The sequence below is a fragment of the Catharus ustulatus genome, chromosome Z, assembly GCF_009819885.2.
Source record: "Catharus ustulatus isolate bCatUst1 chromosome Z, bCatUst1.pri.v2, whole genome shotgun sequence".
Taxonomy (NCBI): Eukaryota; Metazoa; Chordata; class Aves; order Passeriformes; family Turdidae; genus Catharus; species Catharus ustulatus.
The window spans coordinates 53,657,694-53,677,571 of record NC_046262.2 but is presented as its reverse complement, the minus strand read 5'-3'; the positions used below and the strand labels follow the sequence as shown (position 1 = coordinate 53,677,571).

The 19,878-nt window shown below is 39.8% G+C and overlaps 1 long non-coding RNA gene across 1 annotated transcript in view; it reads right to left on the bottom strand.

The window, feature by feature from the left end:
* Positions 1-15,349, bottom strand: part of LOC117010302 — a 36,734-nt gene extending 21,385 nt beyond the window's left edge. Inside the window, exons 1-4 of the long non-coding RNA XR_004420604.1 lie at positions 15,287-15,349; positions 12,610-12,999; positions 11,831-11,861; positions 9,091-9,149 (exon numbers count right to left, since the gene is read on the bottom strand). This is a non-coding gene — a long non-coding RNA (uncharacterized LOC117010302). The remainder of the gene's footprint in view (positions 1-9,090; positions 9,150-11,830; positions 11,862-12,609; positions 13,000-15,286) is intronic.
* Positions 15,350-19,878: the final 4,529 nt, after the last annotated feature.

Here is a 19,878-nt window from a genome sequence, read left to right as displayed (position 1 = left end):
CAAAAAAAAAAGGAAAAAAAAAAAAACTACAGACAATTTCCCTGTAAGAACTTTATTTTTAATCAAACACATTTTACTCTTCAAGCAGGAAGCCAATTTGATATTACAGTTTTTTTGCCAAGTGATGGAATGTGCAGTCATGCGCCAGCAATTGAATCCTGAAATTCAGTTTGTCCATGTTTGACAAGAAATAGCTTTCAGGTTCAAGCATGCACTATATTACAATGCACTTAAATAAATAAAGGAGAGGTCATGCATTTTATTCCAGAAGACTGAAATACATCTTGCAATGTGGGGCTTTGATGTTATTCATATGCTAACAATACACCATTTCCTCCAAGTGCTTGATACATCAGAATAAAAAGGCATAATTTGCTGACATTGTGCTGAACACTTCCTGTCCAGAATACTGATCAATTGTCATTCAGCTTCCAAGGCAAATACACCCAAATCAGGCTCAATATAACCTTTACATTAAGCTTTTAACACTTAAAAATTCCAGTTAAAATAATTTTCTATTTTACAGAATAAAATAATGAAACAAAGACCATAACTGTATTTTCAGTCTGCTTCTAAAATGCAGTTCTAGTGCCCCAGGGACTTCTTTCATCTAGTGTAAATGCTGGCATATGATGTGATTGTTAACATAGCTGGCCACCAGATGAAGTAAATTATCTAAACTGCCAAGATTCCTACTTTCATTCTAATTTAAACATCAATTTAACACAGAAACTGAAGGGTATTATGAGAGTTTTAGTATGAACCATTTCAGATATGAAAAAGAATAGATGGATTTCTCAAGCCACAAAAACAAACAAATATGTAATTCAATGAACCAGAAGATGAGTTCAAAAACGATCAGTGCAAAAAGGTACTTTAATCTAATTAACCCCATGCTCGTAAATTAGTACAGTATACCCTATGCACCTTGCAAAAAAGGAGTCATCTGCATGAATCCACCAGGGCATTATCCAGAAGCAGTTGTTATATCAAGTGGTTTAAAGGGGAGCCTATAACCAACAAGTATTTGGTACCTTTTTCTAAGGGAAAACAATTTGAAGCATATTTGGCCTGTGAGATTGCCTTATTCAGGAAGAATTTTATCCAGTTTAAAAAATTTTATGATAGATTTCTTACTGAGAGTCATTTAATCTCCATTTTCGTCAGCTCCTTCCTCCTCCATATAACACTAATGCTCTTATTCCATTCAGTGGCATATCCACAAGGCTGTGAACTCTTCAATACAGCAACACAAGGCACTTAGTTTTGCATAAGGTAATGAGACATGACCATGGCAAGGATTAGGAAATGCAGCTGAGTCCTGGATTCCATGGAGGATATCTTCTGAGGTCATAGAGTACACAGTCCTAGCAGAAGGCATGCGTTTCCAGATCTGATGGTTGGCAGTGTAAGTGAGCTAATTGGCGACATCAAGATTGGAGACAGCCTGGCCTGCAGTGATGACAGGTGGAATTTGCAGTCCTCAGGCTTATAAGTCAAGTAAAGATATATCCCTGAACTTCAACAAAGTAAACTTCCATCTCTTCAAGGAAACAGTAAATGGGATATCCTGGAGATCTTGGATAGGTGGTCACATCCAGAGGGTAGTGGTCAATGGCTCAGAGTCCCAGTGGACATCAGCGGTAAGTGGTGCCTTCAGGGGTCTGCACAGGGACCAGTGTTATTCAATATCTTCATTAATGACATAGACAAAGGGACAGAGTGCACTCCCAGCAGATTTGCAGATCACACTGAGCTGAGTGGTGCGGTGACACACCTGAAGGAAAAGATGTCATCCAGAGGGACCTGGAAAAGAAGTGAGTCCATGGGAAGTTCATGTGGTTTAACAAGGCCAAGTGCAAGGTATTGTCCAGTTGGAAGGACTTGAGGGTGCTGGTGGGTGAGAGGCTGGACATGACCCAGCCATGGGCACTCACAGCCCAGAGAGCCAAACGTGTCCTGGGCTACATCCAAAGCAGTGTGGGCAGCAGGGGAGGGAGGGGGTTCTACCCCTCTGCTCTGCTCTGGTGACACCCCACCTGGAGGGCTGTGTACAGTGCTGGGGTCCCTAGCAGATGAAAGACATTGACCTGTTTTAGTGACTCCAGAGGACAACCAGGAAGATGATTAGAGGGATGGAGTACTTCTACTATGAGGAAAGGCTGAGTGAATAAAGATTGTTCAGCCTAGAGAAGAGAAGGCTTCATGGTGACCAAATTGTGGCCTTCCAGAAGGGAATTTACAGGACAGCTGGGGAGACACCTTTTGCAAGAGCATATGGTGACAAGACTAGAAAGAATTGTTTTAAACTATTTTTGGTTTGAATTGTTTTAAACTATTTTTGGTTTAAATTATTTTAAACCTACTCCCAGAAGAAGCTCAGATTAGATATCACTAATAAATTCTTGAGCATGGGGTTGGTGGGAAACATGTTCCCAGAGAAATTGTGGCTGTCCCATCCATGATGTGTTCAATGCCAGGTTGGATGGGGTTTTGAGCAACGTGTTACAGTGCATGGTGTCCCTTTCCATGACAGGGAGTTTGTTAGAAGATGGTCTTTACATTCCTTTTCATCCCAACCATTCTATGATTCTATTGTTAGATGGAAAAAATAAACATTGGCAGTATTAATCCATTTGCCAAGAAGATGTTCAAATCTCAAAGTGCATGACACAACTCACTGAAATATTCTGGGGGAAATGAAGTTTTTGTAGAGAGAAGGGCCCAAGTCTTCAAGGACTTATGTGACTAGCTAGTGCTTTAAAAGGACTGACAAGTGTTAAGATGTGATTCCTTTTAGATGGTCTACATAAGAGAAGAAGAATAAATTCAATCAGCAAATGTACCCCACAATTCTAGTGGCTCTTCCTCCAGTACTATGGATTTATACAAGCCATGTAAAATTGAGGAAAAGATGTTTCTAATGAGGTTAAAATCACAGCACACCCAGTGGGCATGTGTGCAGTTTTTTGTAACACCTAAGAGTATTACCTACCAGCATATATCATCTTTTTCCCCTACTGGGAAGAAATCCTCTTTCTGCATTATTCTTGAATAGAGGAGTTTATCAGTAAACAAGGCTAAGAAATTACCAAAGGGAAGGACATCCTTTGAAGAAAATCCTATTGTAATGATTAATGTGTTCTGGAATTAATTTACCTGTTTTGGTCAATATATTGCAAAAAGGATAACAATAAGATTGGAAACAGCTCCAAAAATATTAAAGAATATAAGAGGTTTTCTACAATTAAGGGGAACGACACAGGTGGCAAACTTTATGAGAACATGAAATGAGGTCAACCTATAAAATTGACTGATCACTAATTAAGCCAAAGTAGATATTTTGGAGTTAAATGGCAGAGGGAAAAAAAGCATCATGTGACACCATTTACATGAACAGTGGCTGTATATGGAACAGAGTGCCAAATCAAAGAGGTGGTGATAATCACTTTGAAGAGGAGTTGACAATTTTGACGAGACTAAATTAGTCAATGTCTCAGTAAATGATGTTTTTTTCATGAGTCCATAATGCTCTCGGCCAAGTAGGTACCAAAACATCAACTCTACAACATAAGCAAGAAAAAAATAGAAGTCATATCAGAAAGACAAACACACTACTCATTATTCAGACAATATGACTGTATCACCTGTAAGGACCTCTTTGCAAATACTTCAGTGCAGGTCAAACATGTACATCCAAAACATTGGGTTTACATGCTTTATCTGCCAGAACATTTCCAAGCAAACACCCACATGTTTTTAAATTGCCTAAGATGAGACAAAGGAACTCAAAAAGCTAGCAGCATTTACACCTAAGAACCAGAATTTTAGAACTAGATCTTAAGGCCATCCTCATGGTTTACTACATAAATATAAACAAGAGCATTGTCACTGGAGCTTAGATTATAAAGACAAGACAGTCTTCATGTGAAGTTCCATTCTTGGCATTCACACACAAGTGTTATACAGCCTATAAATAAAGTCAACATTTTCACTATCTAGTTTAACTGACCTCTCCGGCTTAAGGGGTACTGGCGTAGCTGGAGAAAGTGTTTGCCAAGACATTTTGAAAGGGGAGGGTGTAGCCAATTGAAGGTTAGCAAACATGACCTCCATTTACAAGGAGAGACAGATGGCCTGTCAGCCTGACCTCAGTGCTAGGGAAGATCCCAGAGCAGACACCTTGAGTGCCATTATGCAGCATAACAGGACAACCAGAAGATCAGGATAAGCCAGAAGGGGTTTGTGAAAGGTGGGTCATGATTGACCAAATTCACCTCCCTCTACGACAAGGTATCTCATTTAATGGATGACAGAAAGGCTGTGGAGGACAGACTATGAATGTGTATACTTGGGCTTTGCTGATTCCTCTGACTTCACTTCCCACAACACTCCCCAGCAGAAACTGGCTGCTCACAGCTTGGACAAGTGCACTGTCCACTGGGTGAAACCACTCCAGAGAGTAGAGATGCCACAGAAGGGGTGCCACATCCCATTGGCAACCGGTCAATGGTCGTGTTGCTCAGTATCAGGCAAGTGTTGTTTAATATCTTTATCCACGACTTGGATGAGAGGATAGAGTGCCCCCTCTGTCAGTTTGGAGGTGACAGTAAGTTGGGATGGAATGTTGATCTGCTGGAAGGCAGGAAGGCTCTTCAGAGGGATCTGGGCAGGCTGGATTGATATCTGAGGGCAAGTGGATGGGGTTCAGTGAGGTCACAACAACCCCAGGCAGTGTTCAGAGTGGCTGAAAAGCTGCCTGGTGGAAAATGATCTGGGGCTGCTGATCAACAGTGGCTGAATATGAGTCAGCTGTGCCCAGGCGGCCAAGGAGGCCAAGGGCATCTGGCCTGCATCAGCAGGACCATACCCCTGTACTGGGCACTACTGAGGGCACACCTCAAGTCCTTTGCTCAGTTCTGGACATTCAGATATTCAAGCGAATCCAGGGCAATGGAGCTGGTGAAGCTTCTGTTCTCTACAGCTGCCGGAAAGGAAGTTGTAGCGAGGTGGAGGTCAGCCACATTTCCCAAGTAACAGCTGACAGGATAAGAGGAAATAGCCTCAAGTGTCTCCAGGATAGGGTTAGATTGCATATTAGGGAAAATTTCTTCACTAAAAGGGTTCTCAAGCCCTTTAACAAGCTATCCAGGGAGTCATCATCTCTGAAGGTAATTTAGAAGACATGTAAATATTGCACTTAGTTTAGTTTGGCAGTGCTGGGCTAACCATTGGGCTCGATGAACTTGGAGGCCTTTCCAAATTATATGACTCTATAAAAGTGTTTAAAGAATGGATCTGTGGCCCATACTCACTTCTTAATAAAATAAGAGAAGACAAGAGAAATACTTACCAGCTAAGGAGAGAAAACAACCTGTAAACAGCAGCAAGCCACCAAATAACTACTTGTTGGTGTAGTTTGTCTATGATAAGTGTAAAGGTTAAGCCAACATTTTCAACTTGCAGAGTTACAGCTGGTACTTACATGGCAAAGTGTTTTTTTTAAGAATAGCTACAAAAGTTTGCAAATGTATATTTAAAGCAAAACTATGATGTGTAAGTTGGTTTTGTTCTTATAAAATAACAATAAACACCAAGAAAGGTACTTCAGTAATAACCTGAAAAAGGAAAGGCAGGGAGAAGTATAGAGGATGAAGAGAGAAAAAAATATTATCCCTCTCAGAAAAAGAGATGGGATGAAGTTGGGACAAGGCACAGAATTAAATGCATTATACTAGAGTGTGGATTCCATCAGAATAGATCTTTGTTTTTGCCCATCTCTCCTTTCAGAAATCCTACAAACACTTCAGGTTTTTTCAGTTCTTAATTGATGTATCCACAGTACACTTAGCCCCAGGAACAAGGCATACATTGTACTGTATTATCAAGTACTGTGTTATTTATTTTACTACTTATTGTAAAAGATATAAACAAATCAGATATGATAATTTGATACTGATACCATCCTCCATGCAAATATTGCAAAGTTCTGACCTTCTTATCAATGAGCTTACTCTTCCTGTCAAAATCTAAATTAATATTTTACCCTTACCTTATTAAACAGATAAAGTTCCAGAGAGATGGAATAAAACAGTACTCTTTTAAACACAGTTCACATTCTGGTGCATTTTCCTCCTGCTTTTTCTGAATCACAAGCTTACATGTATGTGTATGCATTTACGTGTATTTTTGGTTTATTACTTTTTTAGTTCTTTCTTAAGGGAAATGGTTCATTGAAAGAGAAGTCACACAAAACAAGCACAAGTCCTGGACATGCAACAACAACATAATCAATATTTGTAAAATGTGGAAAGGTAGGTACAAAAAAAATCTGCAATATACACAGGATGCTTCCTTCCTCTCTAGCACTCCTTTTCAACTTCCTGATCTTGGACATTCTGATCAGATCTCAAGCTATTTACAATAGTTCCAAAATGCTGACTTTATTAAAGCACAGACCTCAGCAGGACAAGGACTGTTGAGGATGATTGATTGAAATTCATAACATGTTGCAAAATGATTTCTTTGAGATAGCCAGTAGGGAACTCTTGTTTGTTGAACTTATTATTCATTCATGTATTCATGAAACAAAATACAATAAAAGCATAATCCCTCCATAGCGCCTGAATGATCACATTGAAATGAACCCAGAGCTTTGCAGTGCTAAGCAAGGTCTTTACTTTGCAGCAGAACAGTTTTATATTGCAATATCATTAGCTGAGCCTAGAGTTTACATTATACTTACAAATCAGCAAGGGAAATTTAACCTGCATTGTAATCTAAGGTTATGCTGAAGATCAGATATTAAAAATACACGTGCATAATAACAACTGCTTATGGGACTTTTTTATTTCCTCCTTCCTAAATGATTTAGCAATTACTGTGTTGAAATGTAACTAAGATTGTGAATCTGCTTGCATTTTGACAACTAAAATATGGGTCAAAACAAACACAGGAATAACAAATACACTTTGGTGACTTGAAAGTTCTTAAAGCAAATCAATAATGGGAAAATTGAGTTGTCAAATCCATTATTTGAAAAAATTGCTGACAAGATTTGAATCAGACTTTCCTGTGTTTGATCCACTGATAAAATACAGGACTAACATTTTAAAAGAAAATCACTGTAAAATGATCCAACACTGAAAGGGTATACATTCACAAATATGAATGTACTGAATGATATGAAGCAACTCTTGATTTTCCATTCCTTACTAAACTTTCCTGTCACTTCTCTTTCTAAACTAAATATTTGCATGTTTATATTCAGCTTGAGCTAGTTTTGCATTCTATATTCACATCCTATTTTTATCTTGAGAAGAAATATATTTACGCACTGTAGACATCAAGTTTTGAATTACTAATTTCCATAATTCGTCACTCATTTTCAGCCACAGTAGATGCAGAGTCACTTGGCAAGGCACTGTTACTGACCTTGCTGTTGTCAAACTGTTGTGCTAAACCAAGAGGACTTCTGGAAATCATCTTGACAAATTGTTTCCTCTTGCTTCAAAAGGAATCCTCCCACCTCTCTGCAAAATGCTTATAACTTGTGATAGGAGGATAAGGAGTCCTTGACTTTGAAAGGTCTAGGTCAGCTTTTCATTGAGTTCTTCCTATCACTTTTGATCAGCTAGACCAAAAAAGTAAAAAAGCCTTGAGATAACAAAGTATATCTGGCTGCATAAATTTAATTTGATTTTGGAGCAGAGAGAGAACATAATTAGGCCCAAACTTAATCTTTCAAAGTTGAAGTTAACCAGATGGGTAGATATTAATCTCAGCTCTCAACATGAAAGTTGAAGGATCCTAGCTGATCATCTTTCAAAAAAAATTCTTTCTCTTGCATTAATCCGTGTTCTTGCCCCTCGAACTGGGAAAAGGCCTTTAGTCAGTAAAGGCTGTGTGAGCTCTGTTCAGCGAGTAAAGAATGGGGATGGACACCAAATCCCCTGAGAAACTCATAGGTGCAGAAGACTACCTCTTCCCTTTCCTGTGATCTAAGCCTAAAGACTTGCTTGATGGCATCCCAGCAAAGGGAAAAGCATAGTTTGATCTCTAGATCAAATAGATCAATAATAGATCAATAGATCTGATGCACTTGCACAGTGTAAGTCTGTAATCCAGAAAGTCTGCAGCCTTTTTGAATAAACAGCTCCCTATGTTCACTTGAACAGAGGAAATCACTTAAGTTTGACTTCAACATAACATGTCAATGAGATTTAATACCATGCACAACCACACTTAATGTTGTAGAGTGTTGGAAGGTTTTACTTGCAAAAATTTAAATATTCCCTTTTATTTACAGTTAATGTTTTGACTTGCTGTTACTCCTGGCAAGCACTTTGTTGTGTTGATGCACAGAAAGATTAATTTTGATGCTCAAAGACAATAGTGTTTTCCAGAAAATGGTGAAAAAACAGGGTTTTAAGGAATTTTTTTAGTTGCGAAACAGTGACAATTGTTATCAGCTTGTCATTGCGAACTACTTCTGAAATAACTTCAGGGTTTTTTTATTCTTATTTTCTACATGTTGTTAATGGTATAAGCTATAACTTGACAGGAAATCTAAAAGTATTACAAGCAACTCTACACCAGCCAACAAGATAGTCTGCTAATAAGTCACTTAACAGTCACTTAACAGTCACTGAGGCTTTGGGGACATCTAAAAATGATGTTTCACATGCAATGCCATTACTTCAAATGGTGACTGACTTGAGTCAGCTTGTAAATTTTCAGAAAAGTGAATGTGGCTAACAAGCTCATAAATTGCAGAGATTAAATTTAAAGGATATTATTTCAGTCAAATAAAACTTGTAAGATTCTTGCATTAGAATTAAATAGTGAGGAAACAGAAATTAAAACAATTTTTTGAATCATATGTATAACCTCTTAGGAGTTTCTCTTAACCTCCTCTTAAAGGTCTTTGCATGATGGGATGGGAGAATCTTTCTTCAGCTCAGGAGTTTATGTTCTCAATCATTATTCCCATGGCAAGATCATTATCAAGGATATGTAATCTTTCATGCCAGTGCACACCATGCAAAAGTATACTGGTATACCTGTCTAGGCACATGAGTATATACTTACAAGGCAGAGAATACCGGTAGGCAGAGAAGGCAGCTCGGTTTGCAGTAATTGTATTCACCCTGAGAAGAAGGAATAATTGGCTCAACAGTACTGATTAAACACTGTTGATGCAGCTGTAAAATTTACAGGACTTAGATTAACTCACTTTTTTTTGCTTAACACGACACTGAATTATGCATCATAGCATCACAATCACAAATGTAGAATACACACACACACCCCCTCTACCTTCTACCTGTCCTACTCCTCCAACCAAAGCTCTTACCAGTTGTAGCTTTCCTTTTGAAGGAATCAAATCCCTTCATTCCCAAGCTACTCAATAAGGCTTTTTGAAGCACCATTCTCTTAAAGCTGGATCTTACCTTCCTGTCTTAAAAGATGTCCAATACCTATATAAGGTAGTCAGATGCAAGCCTGCAATGTTCTAAACCAAACAAGATCCCAAAAAATTAATCTTGTTATCTTCACACTGAAGCTGTTTCATCCAATCCTTGCCTATGTAAAGCTTCACCTTAACTCTCGTACCTCACATCCCATGGTCATTGTGTTTGCATTAATCTAGGCAAAGATAACTAGACCTAACTAACCAGCAATTGCTAAACATACATATATATTAAATGATTGCTTAAATTTTTATCCTATTCCATCTTCAGGGGTTATCATATATCATTTCCTATATCAAATGCTGACACCAGCAAGAAGTGGTAAGCCAACATTTCAGACTGTAACTGTCTCCTTTAGGAACCTTACCAAGTGCCACTTTGAAAGACTCCTTATAGATTCTGATTACCCGATTGTTGTATATTCACTCATCCTTAACAAATGTCTCACCTTCCTAGCCACGAAAAATTGGGCTGAATGTCAGAAAGGGAGATCTTTGAGGACTTCACACCCTGTGATAGCAGCCTAGGAAAGAACACATTTGCTGTGGTGGAGGCTCCATCAATGGCCATCTACAGTCTGTGGAAGCCTATAGATCTCAGAAATCTTGCTCATTCATATTAGGCAAAAAGGTTTGCCCTTTTAGCTCTCAGTCATTACTTATTACAAACACAAGCATCAGCTCAATGCTCAATTTAGCCACTACTAAATTTCTTAACTTTTTACAAAACTATTCCAAAAAACACCTTAATCTGACGCTAAAGCACAGTAACTAAGATTTAAGTGTTTCATGCGCAAGTGTTTTGCACACTGATTTCAACAGGGTATGAAAATGACAGTGGTTAGACAAGTGCAAATCCCTGTTTTCATGTGAAGTTCATTTTAAGATCAAGGTTTCAGTCAGTGCAGTCATGGCAATTTTATTGTAGCACACTAATATCCAAACTGTTACCATGGAACCGAGTTACAAAGACTTGGACAATCAATTCCAATTACAATAGTTAAATGGTCATGAGTTAAATCGTACAAATGGCAATTTTCATATACATATTTGAATTAAATAACTCTATTTATTGAGAACAGAGAGAGTTGTGCTTAGCATTGTAATACCAAGGCATGTCATTCAGGATATAATGATATAATTTGTCCTGATATTCACACATGCTACTTTTCTTTTTCGTTTTTTAACCTATATTCAAGTGCCATTCAAAAAGGTAGACTCCTGCTGTCTTTAAAGATCAAAGAAGCCAAGGAAATTGCATCCAATCTGATCCTGAGCAATCAAACATTCATATGTTCAATATTTCAAAAAGCAAACACATCAGCACCCACTGGAATTGGCTTTTACAAGGTAATTTTTTATCTGGAAGTCAAATAATAGTACAATTAAATTTCCCTGTTCGTTGATTTTGGAATAAAGCAGAAGAAAAAGAACGGGTCAGGATAATCCAAAGACTTTTTAAAGTATAGATTTGGTTATTATTTCAGAAAGAACAAGAATAAAAAGTAATTTTATCTTTTTTCTTGATTGGAAGTAGGAAGAAGGAGAAAAAAGTGAAATAGCAGTCTCCTTGACTTAATCTTTCCTTCTAGCTTTGACATGAGACACTGAATACTTTATTAGCATGCACCTAATATGCTGTCAAGTGGTCAGAGAACCAAATATTGCAGCTATTCCAAGAGTATAATTGTTTAGTGAACTCTGACAGGAAAACAAGAATAGAGAATACCTACTTCAGCAGAGCAAGTGAAGCATTCTCCACTCACAGTCAAAGATATTTTGGAGCCTAAACATTAGCTACACTTATTGCTCATTTGGACAAACAATCAAAGCATGCAGAAATCAAAACAGTGGGTTGTTTATTACGTGCCATCTGCCACCAACATGACATAAACTTGGACAGCATGATCCATTACTGTTTGTGCAACAATAGCATGAAAGTGTTTACTGGCAGGAAGCTTTTATTGAGAAACTGAGTTTCTTTTGCAATTGTTCAAAGAGGAGTCCAACTTGTTTATATAATTTCTTGGGTGAATGTTGTGTCAATTGAGTGCCTGAAGTCCTATTCACCTGGAAAATCTAATGTATGACAAGAACAGAAAAACTTATAGAGCAGCATGACCATTATGCCTCTGCAAAGTTAAAAAAAACACGCCTGAAGTAATAAACACCACATTGATCTAAGCATGCTGTCAACATTTGCTTCTTTTAGGCCCTAATAACCAATAGACTCTTACAGGGAAGCAAATCTGGGTCTTACAGAGAGGCAGAGCTCCTGTTACTGATTATTCATAGCCGGGTCCCCGGAAACTTTTACCACATTTCATATTTTTCAATTTGAAAGAATCCATTACTTACATTGAAGCCTCCTTTCTCCCAGAAATTTGATCTATCAATAAAAACAGAACATCAGCACAAAAAGCCCCACAACCATTAAAACCCCACCAAAAACAGAAAACCAACCCTTAGGAACTGACTTTTACTTCTGACATTCCCTCAAGTGTTCAGTAAATTAAGATAGGACTATCCACCCAAAAAAATCATTATCCACCAATATTTTCCATAACCACAAAATAACACTATTTGCTGATGTGAAACTAAGTTGGAAACATCTATAACTAACCATCTCTGTCACAGCCTCCTTTCTCTTAATTGCATGTGTATTTTGATTCTAGAGCAAGCAAATTACACAAAAGAATTAAGTTGGACAGCTAATTTATTGTTAACAGTAGAAATTATTCATTTCTTTTAGCTATTTTTTCCGTCTACTTGAACAGTAAAATGAAAACTATAGCCTTAAAAGTTAATGCCGTACTAACATGAGGAAAAGAAGGAAAGGAATAGAGAAGTAACGCTGGATTGGGAGATACTGAAAATTCAGAGATCTGGTTCAGAGACCTACTGATTTTGACACACAATCTACCATATTATGGTGATTTATCTTTATTCCCTTACTCTAAGAGCAAAGAGGACAGCACATCACACAGTTACAGTAATAAGAGTTTCTCAAGTCTAAAGAATTTGAAAGAAATTAAAATAACATCATTGATGCTTCTGATTGTAACAAAAAGCCTCAAACAATTAAAAACTTATTACATTTCATTCCAAATACATCATATCAAATTTCACTTCCATACCTGGTGTCTTCCTATTGTCCCTCCAGGCAACCAGCAACAGGAGGAGAGGACACAGTCTTCAGCTTCACCAGGGAAAGTTTAAGCTAGAGGTCATAAAAAAATTCATAAAGAAAAGAGTGGCTGGGCATTGGATCGAGCTACCCAGGGAGGTGCTGGAGTCACTGTCCCTGGAGGTGTTTAAAAATAGACTGGACGTGGTACTCAGTGCCATGGTTCAGTTGATATGACGATGTTAGGTCAGAGGTTAGAGTTGATGACCTCAAAGGTCTTTTCCAACCTAGTTGATTCTGTGATTCCATGACTCCAGAAGACTCCAGAAGCTGTATCCATGTCTGATGGAGCCAATGCCAACCTTCTCCAAGCCAAGCCCCTCAGTGACAGTGGCAGCACCTTTGGGATAACATATTTAAGAAGGGTAAGAATTTAATGTGCAGAAGCAATTGCAGCCAGAGAAGAGTGAGAGAGCCACAGCCCTGTGAATACCAAGGTCAGTGAATCATAGAATTGTAGAATCATTAAGGCTGCAAATATCTCCAAGATCATCAAGTCCAACTTTTGACACCATATTCCCATGCCCACTAAAACATATAACAAATTGCCATAAAAGGGGAGGAGGTGCTCAAGTACTGGAGCAGAGATTCCCCTGCAGTTCGTGGTACAGACCATGGTGAGGGAGCTGTGTCCCTGCAGCCATAGAGGACCCTGGGAAGGCAGAGATCCACCTGCAGCCCATTCCAGAGCGGGTGGATGCCTGACAGAAGGCTGTGACCCTGTGGGAAGCCCACCCTGGAGCAGGCTTCTGCAGGGCTTGTGAGCCATGGAGAGAGGACCCCATGTGGGAGCAAGTTTGCTGACAAGACTTGTGGCCTCACATGGACTCTGTACTGGAGCAGCCTGTTCCGGAAGAACTGCACCTCCTGGAAGGGATCCATGCTGGAGCAAGGGAAGGGTGTGAGGAAGGAGCAGCAGAGACCATGTGTGATGAACCGGCACAGCCCATCCACCTGTCCCCCTCCACTGCTGGGGTGGAGGAGATAAAGTAACATGACTGAAGCTGACCTGAGGAACAAGGAAGGGGTGAGGGAAAGCTGTTTGGAGTTTCAGTTTTACTTCTCATTATTCCACTCTGAGCTGGTGGGCAATAAATTAATTTCCTCCGGGTCCAGTCTCTTTTGGCCGTGATAGCAATGAGTGAGTGACCTGTCCCTGTTCTTATTTCAACCCATAAACCTTTGGTTGTATTTTCTCTCCCCTGTCCAGTTGAGGAGTAGAGTGATAAAGCAGCTTTGGTGGGCACTTGTCATCCAGCCAAGATCAACCCACGAAAACATACAATTAGACATATTTAATCCTATCTAAGTAGTTGTCTATTAGTTGTCCTAATCTTGTATGTTTCAGTAGCAAGGAGACTGATTTGGTATCCATTCTATAGATTCACATGCATATTCATGACTGCAAAAACCTGAGAAAGTAAAGATATTCTATGAAGAGGATCTAAACAAAATTAGAAGTAAGATTGCATGACTCATTAACTCCAGGCAATGCCAAATCCTCCTCAGCAGAATGATTTCTCTTCCAAAATCTTAATATGTTATGTTTTCTTACTCTTCACAAGGCTTTCAGTTTTATGAATAAATGTTTTCCAAACCACAAACAAATGCATTTAAGTACAAGTTTTTTTCTCATGAAAACTAAAGAAAACCATTAAAAATTAGCCTAAACAAAGAAAAGTAAACTACAGCAAAACAAACATTTCTCCTACTACAACAGTTCAGATGCTGTGTTTGGGTCTGATCAAGTTGTTCAGTCAGAGAAAATCTCTTACATAAGAATAATGAAAATAACCAATAGTCCACATACATCATGGGTCTTTAACATTTTGAATCCTAAATCCCTGTCATCTCTGGAAATTGCTCATAATTTTTTTAAACACCAGAGATGCAAGGTGCTCCCTGAATGAAGATAAACTGAAGCCTGCCTGGAAGACCAGCAGTACATATATGCATGCATGATCTTGATGGCCACTACGTGGGTTTGGTATTAAAAATGCCTACAATAGAAGAAAATAAAGTTTAAATACATAGTAACCATACTCAAAAAACATAGTTTAAGCTCAATAAAAAACAGGTTCAGGTTTTTATTTAATAATACTGAAATCACTGTGGGCCTGTAGCCCTATTTTTAGATTTCAAGATCTTCCTTTAGACTACTTTAACCTTGAGGGGAAATGCTATAAGAATATCCAGGGGTTGGTAATTTGGACAATTCAATTAGTAGTAAAGAAATAAATATCTTATATATAAAACTAATAACAATAAATACAAGATATTTAATTGAGCCTCAGGTTCAATATTTATTTGTAAAAAGTTCAGTTTTCCTAAAATAAAGGGTGATTTATTTTCTGAAATAGCAGCATGCAAATAATATTTTGGTACACAAATGCAACTATTGGTTAATAAGCACCCTTCATTAAAAACTGAAACTATCAAAAAAACCCAACGAAATCTAGTCTGAGTCAAATTTTCATTGGCATTATTTCTACCTGAGAATTAAAAAAAAGATACTAGCAAAATATTACAGTCAGGCCTTCCAAAGCTCACCGTTCTGAATTGTTCCAACTTAAATACATTTAAAACACAATGAAACCCAGCAAGTATAATCTAAATCATACACCTACCAGTCTTCTTCCCACAAGCCTTGAAGTCTGAAAGTTACCATGGAAACAAATTCTACATTTCCACAAATTGGAAGAGCCAGTTAAAAACAAAACAAAACAAAACTTAAAAAAAATTAACTCATTGCTAACTATGCCTTATTCAGTGTATTAAGAAGGCCATGGCTAACTAGCCTTTAAACAGCAGTAGTGACAGTGACACTGTAATTAATTAATTAATTAATTGGCCAGGGATCCAAAGTAAAATGGTTTTTAAGAAAGAAAGAAAAAAAGTGAGAGAAATGAGCTACACTGTTTCATTCAAATAAGCATTTTTTACAGTGCATTTACAACATACCATTACGTCTGTTAATATTGCCACTAAAACACATATTATCCTGTGACCTAGGTGGAAGCAGAACTGCTGGCTGAAGCTTTAGATTCAAGTAGTGTGTACTCAAAGTGTGGCCTACATCAGAGAATTACAGAGATTTAATCTCTAACAGCTTTGGTTTCCTATCTATAAAATGGGGAAGGCATAGCTTGTAAGAGCAGATAACACTTGGGAAAAGGACTACTTAATGTTTATCTGCATGTCATAAAACGTCATGCAATTGCCATGTTGTGCTGTGCTTATATTCCATGAGGTTTATCTGTGACCTTGGGCAACACAAAGCACCTAGAACTCCCAAGGTCGTCTCTTATGCCCATAAAGGTGAACAGATGCATCTCCTGATGCATATTTTATAGTAGGTCCAAAACATTTCAGACTACACATGACCTAAAAGTACAGTAGTTTCACGAATACAAGCCGCACGGATTATAAGCCGCACCCCCGGTGCCTCGACAATGTTGCTGTCTTTGTCAATAGATAAGCCGCACCCCGAATATTAGCCGCACTTTCGTTCGTCGCGAGAATCCGTGCGCAGCTTTCACAAATTGGCCAATTAGTAACAGGATCGCAGCATAGCGGGCTTTACTGGCTCGGGGCGGGGCCAGGAAGGCTCGGCCCGCTCATGGTTGCCGACGGGGCCGGGTGGCCCAGCTCAGCGCCACGGCTCGGCGGGGCTGGCCGGGTGGTGCTGCCACCGCCGCCGGGCTCGCTGGCCCCCCTCTCCCGTCAGCACCGCCCCGCTGCCGCGTTCGCTCGCCCGGCTGGCAGGGCTGCCGCCGCCGGGCTCGCCGCCCGCCCCGCTGCCGCTTTCGCTCGCCCCGCTGCCGCTTTCGCTCGCCCTGCGCCGCGCCTCGCGAGCGCCGCGCCTCGCGAGCGCCGCTTTCACGAGCGTCGCTTTCGCGAGCGCCGCTTTCGCTCGCCGAGCGCCGCTTTCGCGAGCGCCGCTTTCGCTCGCCCCGCCGGCAGGGCTGCCGCCGCCGCCACCAGGCTCGCCGGCCGCCCCCTCCCGTCTGCACCGCCGCCGCGTTTCCTCGCCCTGGCCGGCACTGCAGGCCCCCGCACCGCCAGGCTCCCCCACGCTGCTGGCCCCGATTCTGCTGGGCTTCCCCCGCTGCCAGGCAGCCCCACCCGCCGGCCTTCCTGCTTCTGCCATGCTCCCCTGCACTGCTAGCCCCAGTTCTCCCGGGCTCCCCCGCCATGCTGGCTCAGGCTCTGCCGCCCTCCCTGCCCCGCCCTGCTGGCTCAGGCTCTGCCGCCCGCCCCCCACACTGCTGGCCCCGCCTCTGCCAGGCTTTCCCACCTCTGCCGGGGCCGGCCGGGCTCCAGCTTGGCTTGGGGCTGCCGCGGGCTCTCACTTCCGTGTTGGCAGCTTTTAGAATTTTGTTAATAGATTAGCTGCCCCGGAATATTAGCCGCACTTCCGGGTTTCCACCAAAATTTTGGAAAAATTGGTGCGGCTTGTATTCGTGAAATTACTGTATATGAAAAATTCAAACACAAGGCCTGAAAGCTAAAACATGCACAAATGGGGATCAGCTATGCCTGCTTGACCTAAATCCATGGGATTTCTACCACTGGATAAATTACTCCTGGGAAATACTTGCTACTGCAGAAGTCCTTTCCTTTTTGCACAAGATGCAAAAATAATCAGAAATGGTTCTGATATAACACTTGCTTGCAGAGTCTCCTGCCTTTGGGAGACATGTCCAACACTGAGGTGCATCATCATCTTCCTGTTCAGTTTAAAATCTTATTTCACAGAATCATAGACTGGTCTGGGTTGGAAGGAACCTTGAAGATCATCATAAAGGTTTGAACCCACCCTTCCACAGGCAGGAACACCTCCCACTAGACCGGTTTGCTCAAAGCCTGATGTAGTGGGATTTATCCTCTGAATTACCATCATTCATTTTAACCTTTTTTTAATGACTATATTGATCTTACACATTGTGTCCTCTGAGAATGCCCACAATGTGACAGTCCTGATAATGGTTCAGACCACATGAATTCCTGTCAGTTACAAACCAGTTTCTAAACACTCTCAACAATGAAGTACATCAGATAGTTATTGTTCTTAATATAACCCAAAGATAAAAATACAAAGTTTTCCCCTTTATTTCAGTTGCTATTTCTAAGAGATGCTTGAAACACGGTAAGCAATTTACAAAGAATTTTGAACTTGTACGGTAAAAATCACATCAACTGAAAAATTTTAAGATCAGGAGTTGACAAGGAGTCAACAGATCTTTGGAATGCAATACAGTGCTACCCTGTCTGCACCAGAAAAAAAAAAACAAAAGTGGGAAGAAAAAGGTCCATCTCATTTCTACTTCAGTTTTTTCCTTACTATTCTTTACTTCTCGCAATTAAAAAAACCTCTTGTAAAACAAATGTTTTCTTCAGCCTCAATGCTGAAACAGTAAACCTACAAAAGCAAATATCTAAAGAATATGTACTTTCTTTTCTTAAAATATAATGCATAAATATTACAGGGATTGAATTTGTTTACCTTAATTGTGTATTAGGCACAGACGTTTTCCAGTTCTCAAAAATAGGTACAGCTAAAATGGGAGGTCTTAAATCCTCAGTGTTATTCTTCCATGCTGTTTCAGTGCATACAGTAAAACTATTTCTAGAAATTCTAAGTATTTTAAACCTACTGTAAAATCCAGTTCTTTTTTTTCCTTTGCTCTAAAAAAATTCCTCAGAGGAAAATCAAGAAGACTTATATGACTTTTGCCAAAAAAAAATCAAATACAGAAAAATATGCTTTTGGCTATATAAATACCAACTATAACAGAAAATTCCATCACATTTCCTAGGACTGTTGGCACAGCATAGGCATTCACTTTTCTTATTTAGAGGTATGTTTCATTGTTTTGAGGTAAGAAAAATTAGGCGTGTGTGTGGCATTAAGACATCATTCTAGTTTCAGACTAGCTACTGCCTCTGGTCATTAAAGAAAATTCACAACAGAGCCGATAAATAAAAAAGTTTCAGATGCTAAAGGAAAGGGGCAGGAGAGGACAACTGAGAATTGTGTATTTCTCAAGAGATATGGCACAGAAGATGCTGATTGAGTGCTACCATCTAAACCAAAAAATACAGTAATTTCACAATTATAAGCTGCACCTGATTATAAGCCGTACTTCCGGGTGACAGCAACTTTTCATTCTATGTCCATATATAAGCTGCACGTTACAATACAGGATGTGATAAAAGGTATCTATTCTGTCAGCTTCTGTTGAGGGTGGGGGCAGTGATCCTTATCTCAACGGCAGATATCCTGCTAATGGGACAGCCATTGAAGCCAGGTGGGGCATTGTTCTTTATCTTTTCACAACCCATCCTTCCTCCAGCGAGGCATTTTTTGCTGATGGCCATTGAGTCCTACTGTGTGACTGATAAAATTACTTCATCCCATTGGAAGTTGCTCCAGCCAGGGGGAAGAGCCCAACATACCTTACCAAGATAAAAACAGAGGTTTTGGGACACTAAGGTAGCCCTTTCTCCACTGGACTCCAGAGGAAAACTGGATTTCTCCACATCACCACTGGACCTCCAGAGGGAAACTGCACCTTCTGCAGGAGCACTACTTCAACTCAATCACATCTGTCACTGTAAGAGGATGCAGCCACCATTTAATGGGACTGCTACCAACATCCTGCCTGATGGGGTGTCAGGTTGTACTCTGACTTTGCCAGGGTTTGGCGTTTGTTTCTTTGTAGTACTGTATTTCTATTTTAATTTCCCTAGAAAAGAACTGTTATTCCTAATTCCCATATTTTTGCCTGCAAGCCTCTTGATTTCAAAATTATAATAATTTGGAGGAAGGGAATTTATATTCTCCATTTCAAAGAGAAGCTCCTGCTTTCTCAGCAGACACCTGTCCTCCAAATTAAAACAGCAACTTTACATTCTTTGTCCATATATAAGCCGCACCTGATTATAAGCCGCACTTCATGTTCGGACCAAAATTTTAGTCAAAATGGTGTGGCTCATAATCATTAAATTACTGTAACTTTACTTCTTTCCCAGATAAAAGACTGTAAAGTAACTGTAATTAACAAAAAACCAACCAGCCAAACAAATAAACAAAAAATCCCAGTCTCTGATTCAATCATCTTAAGTTTTTAAGTCTTTAAAGCACCTCTGCATTGTTCTTCTAAAGCCCCTTCTTCTTCCAAGGTGTGTAAAATTGTAGTCTCCCTCAGGCTGGTGA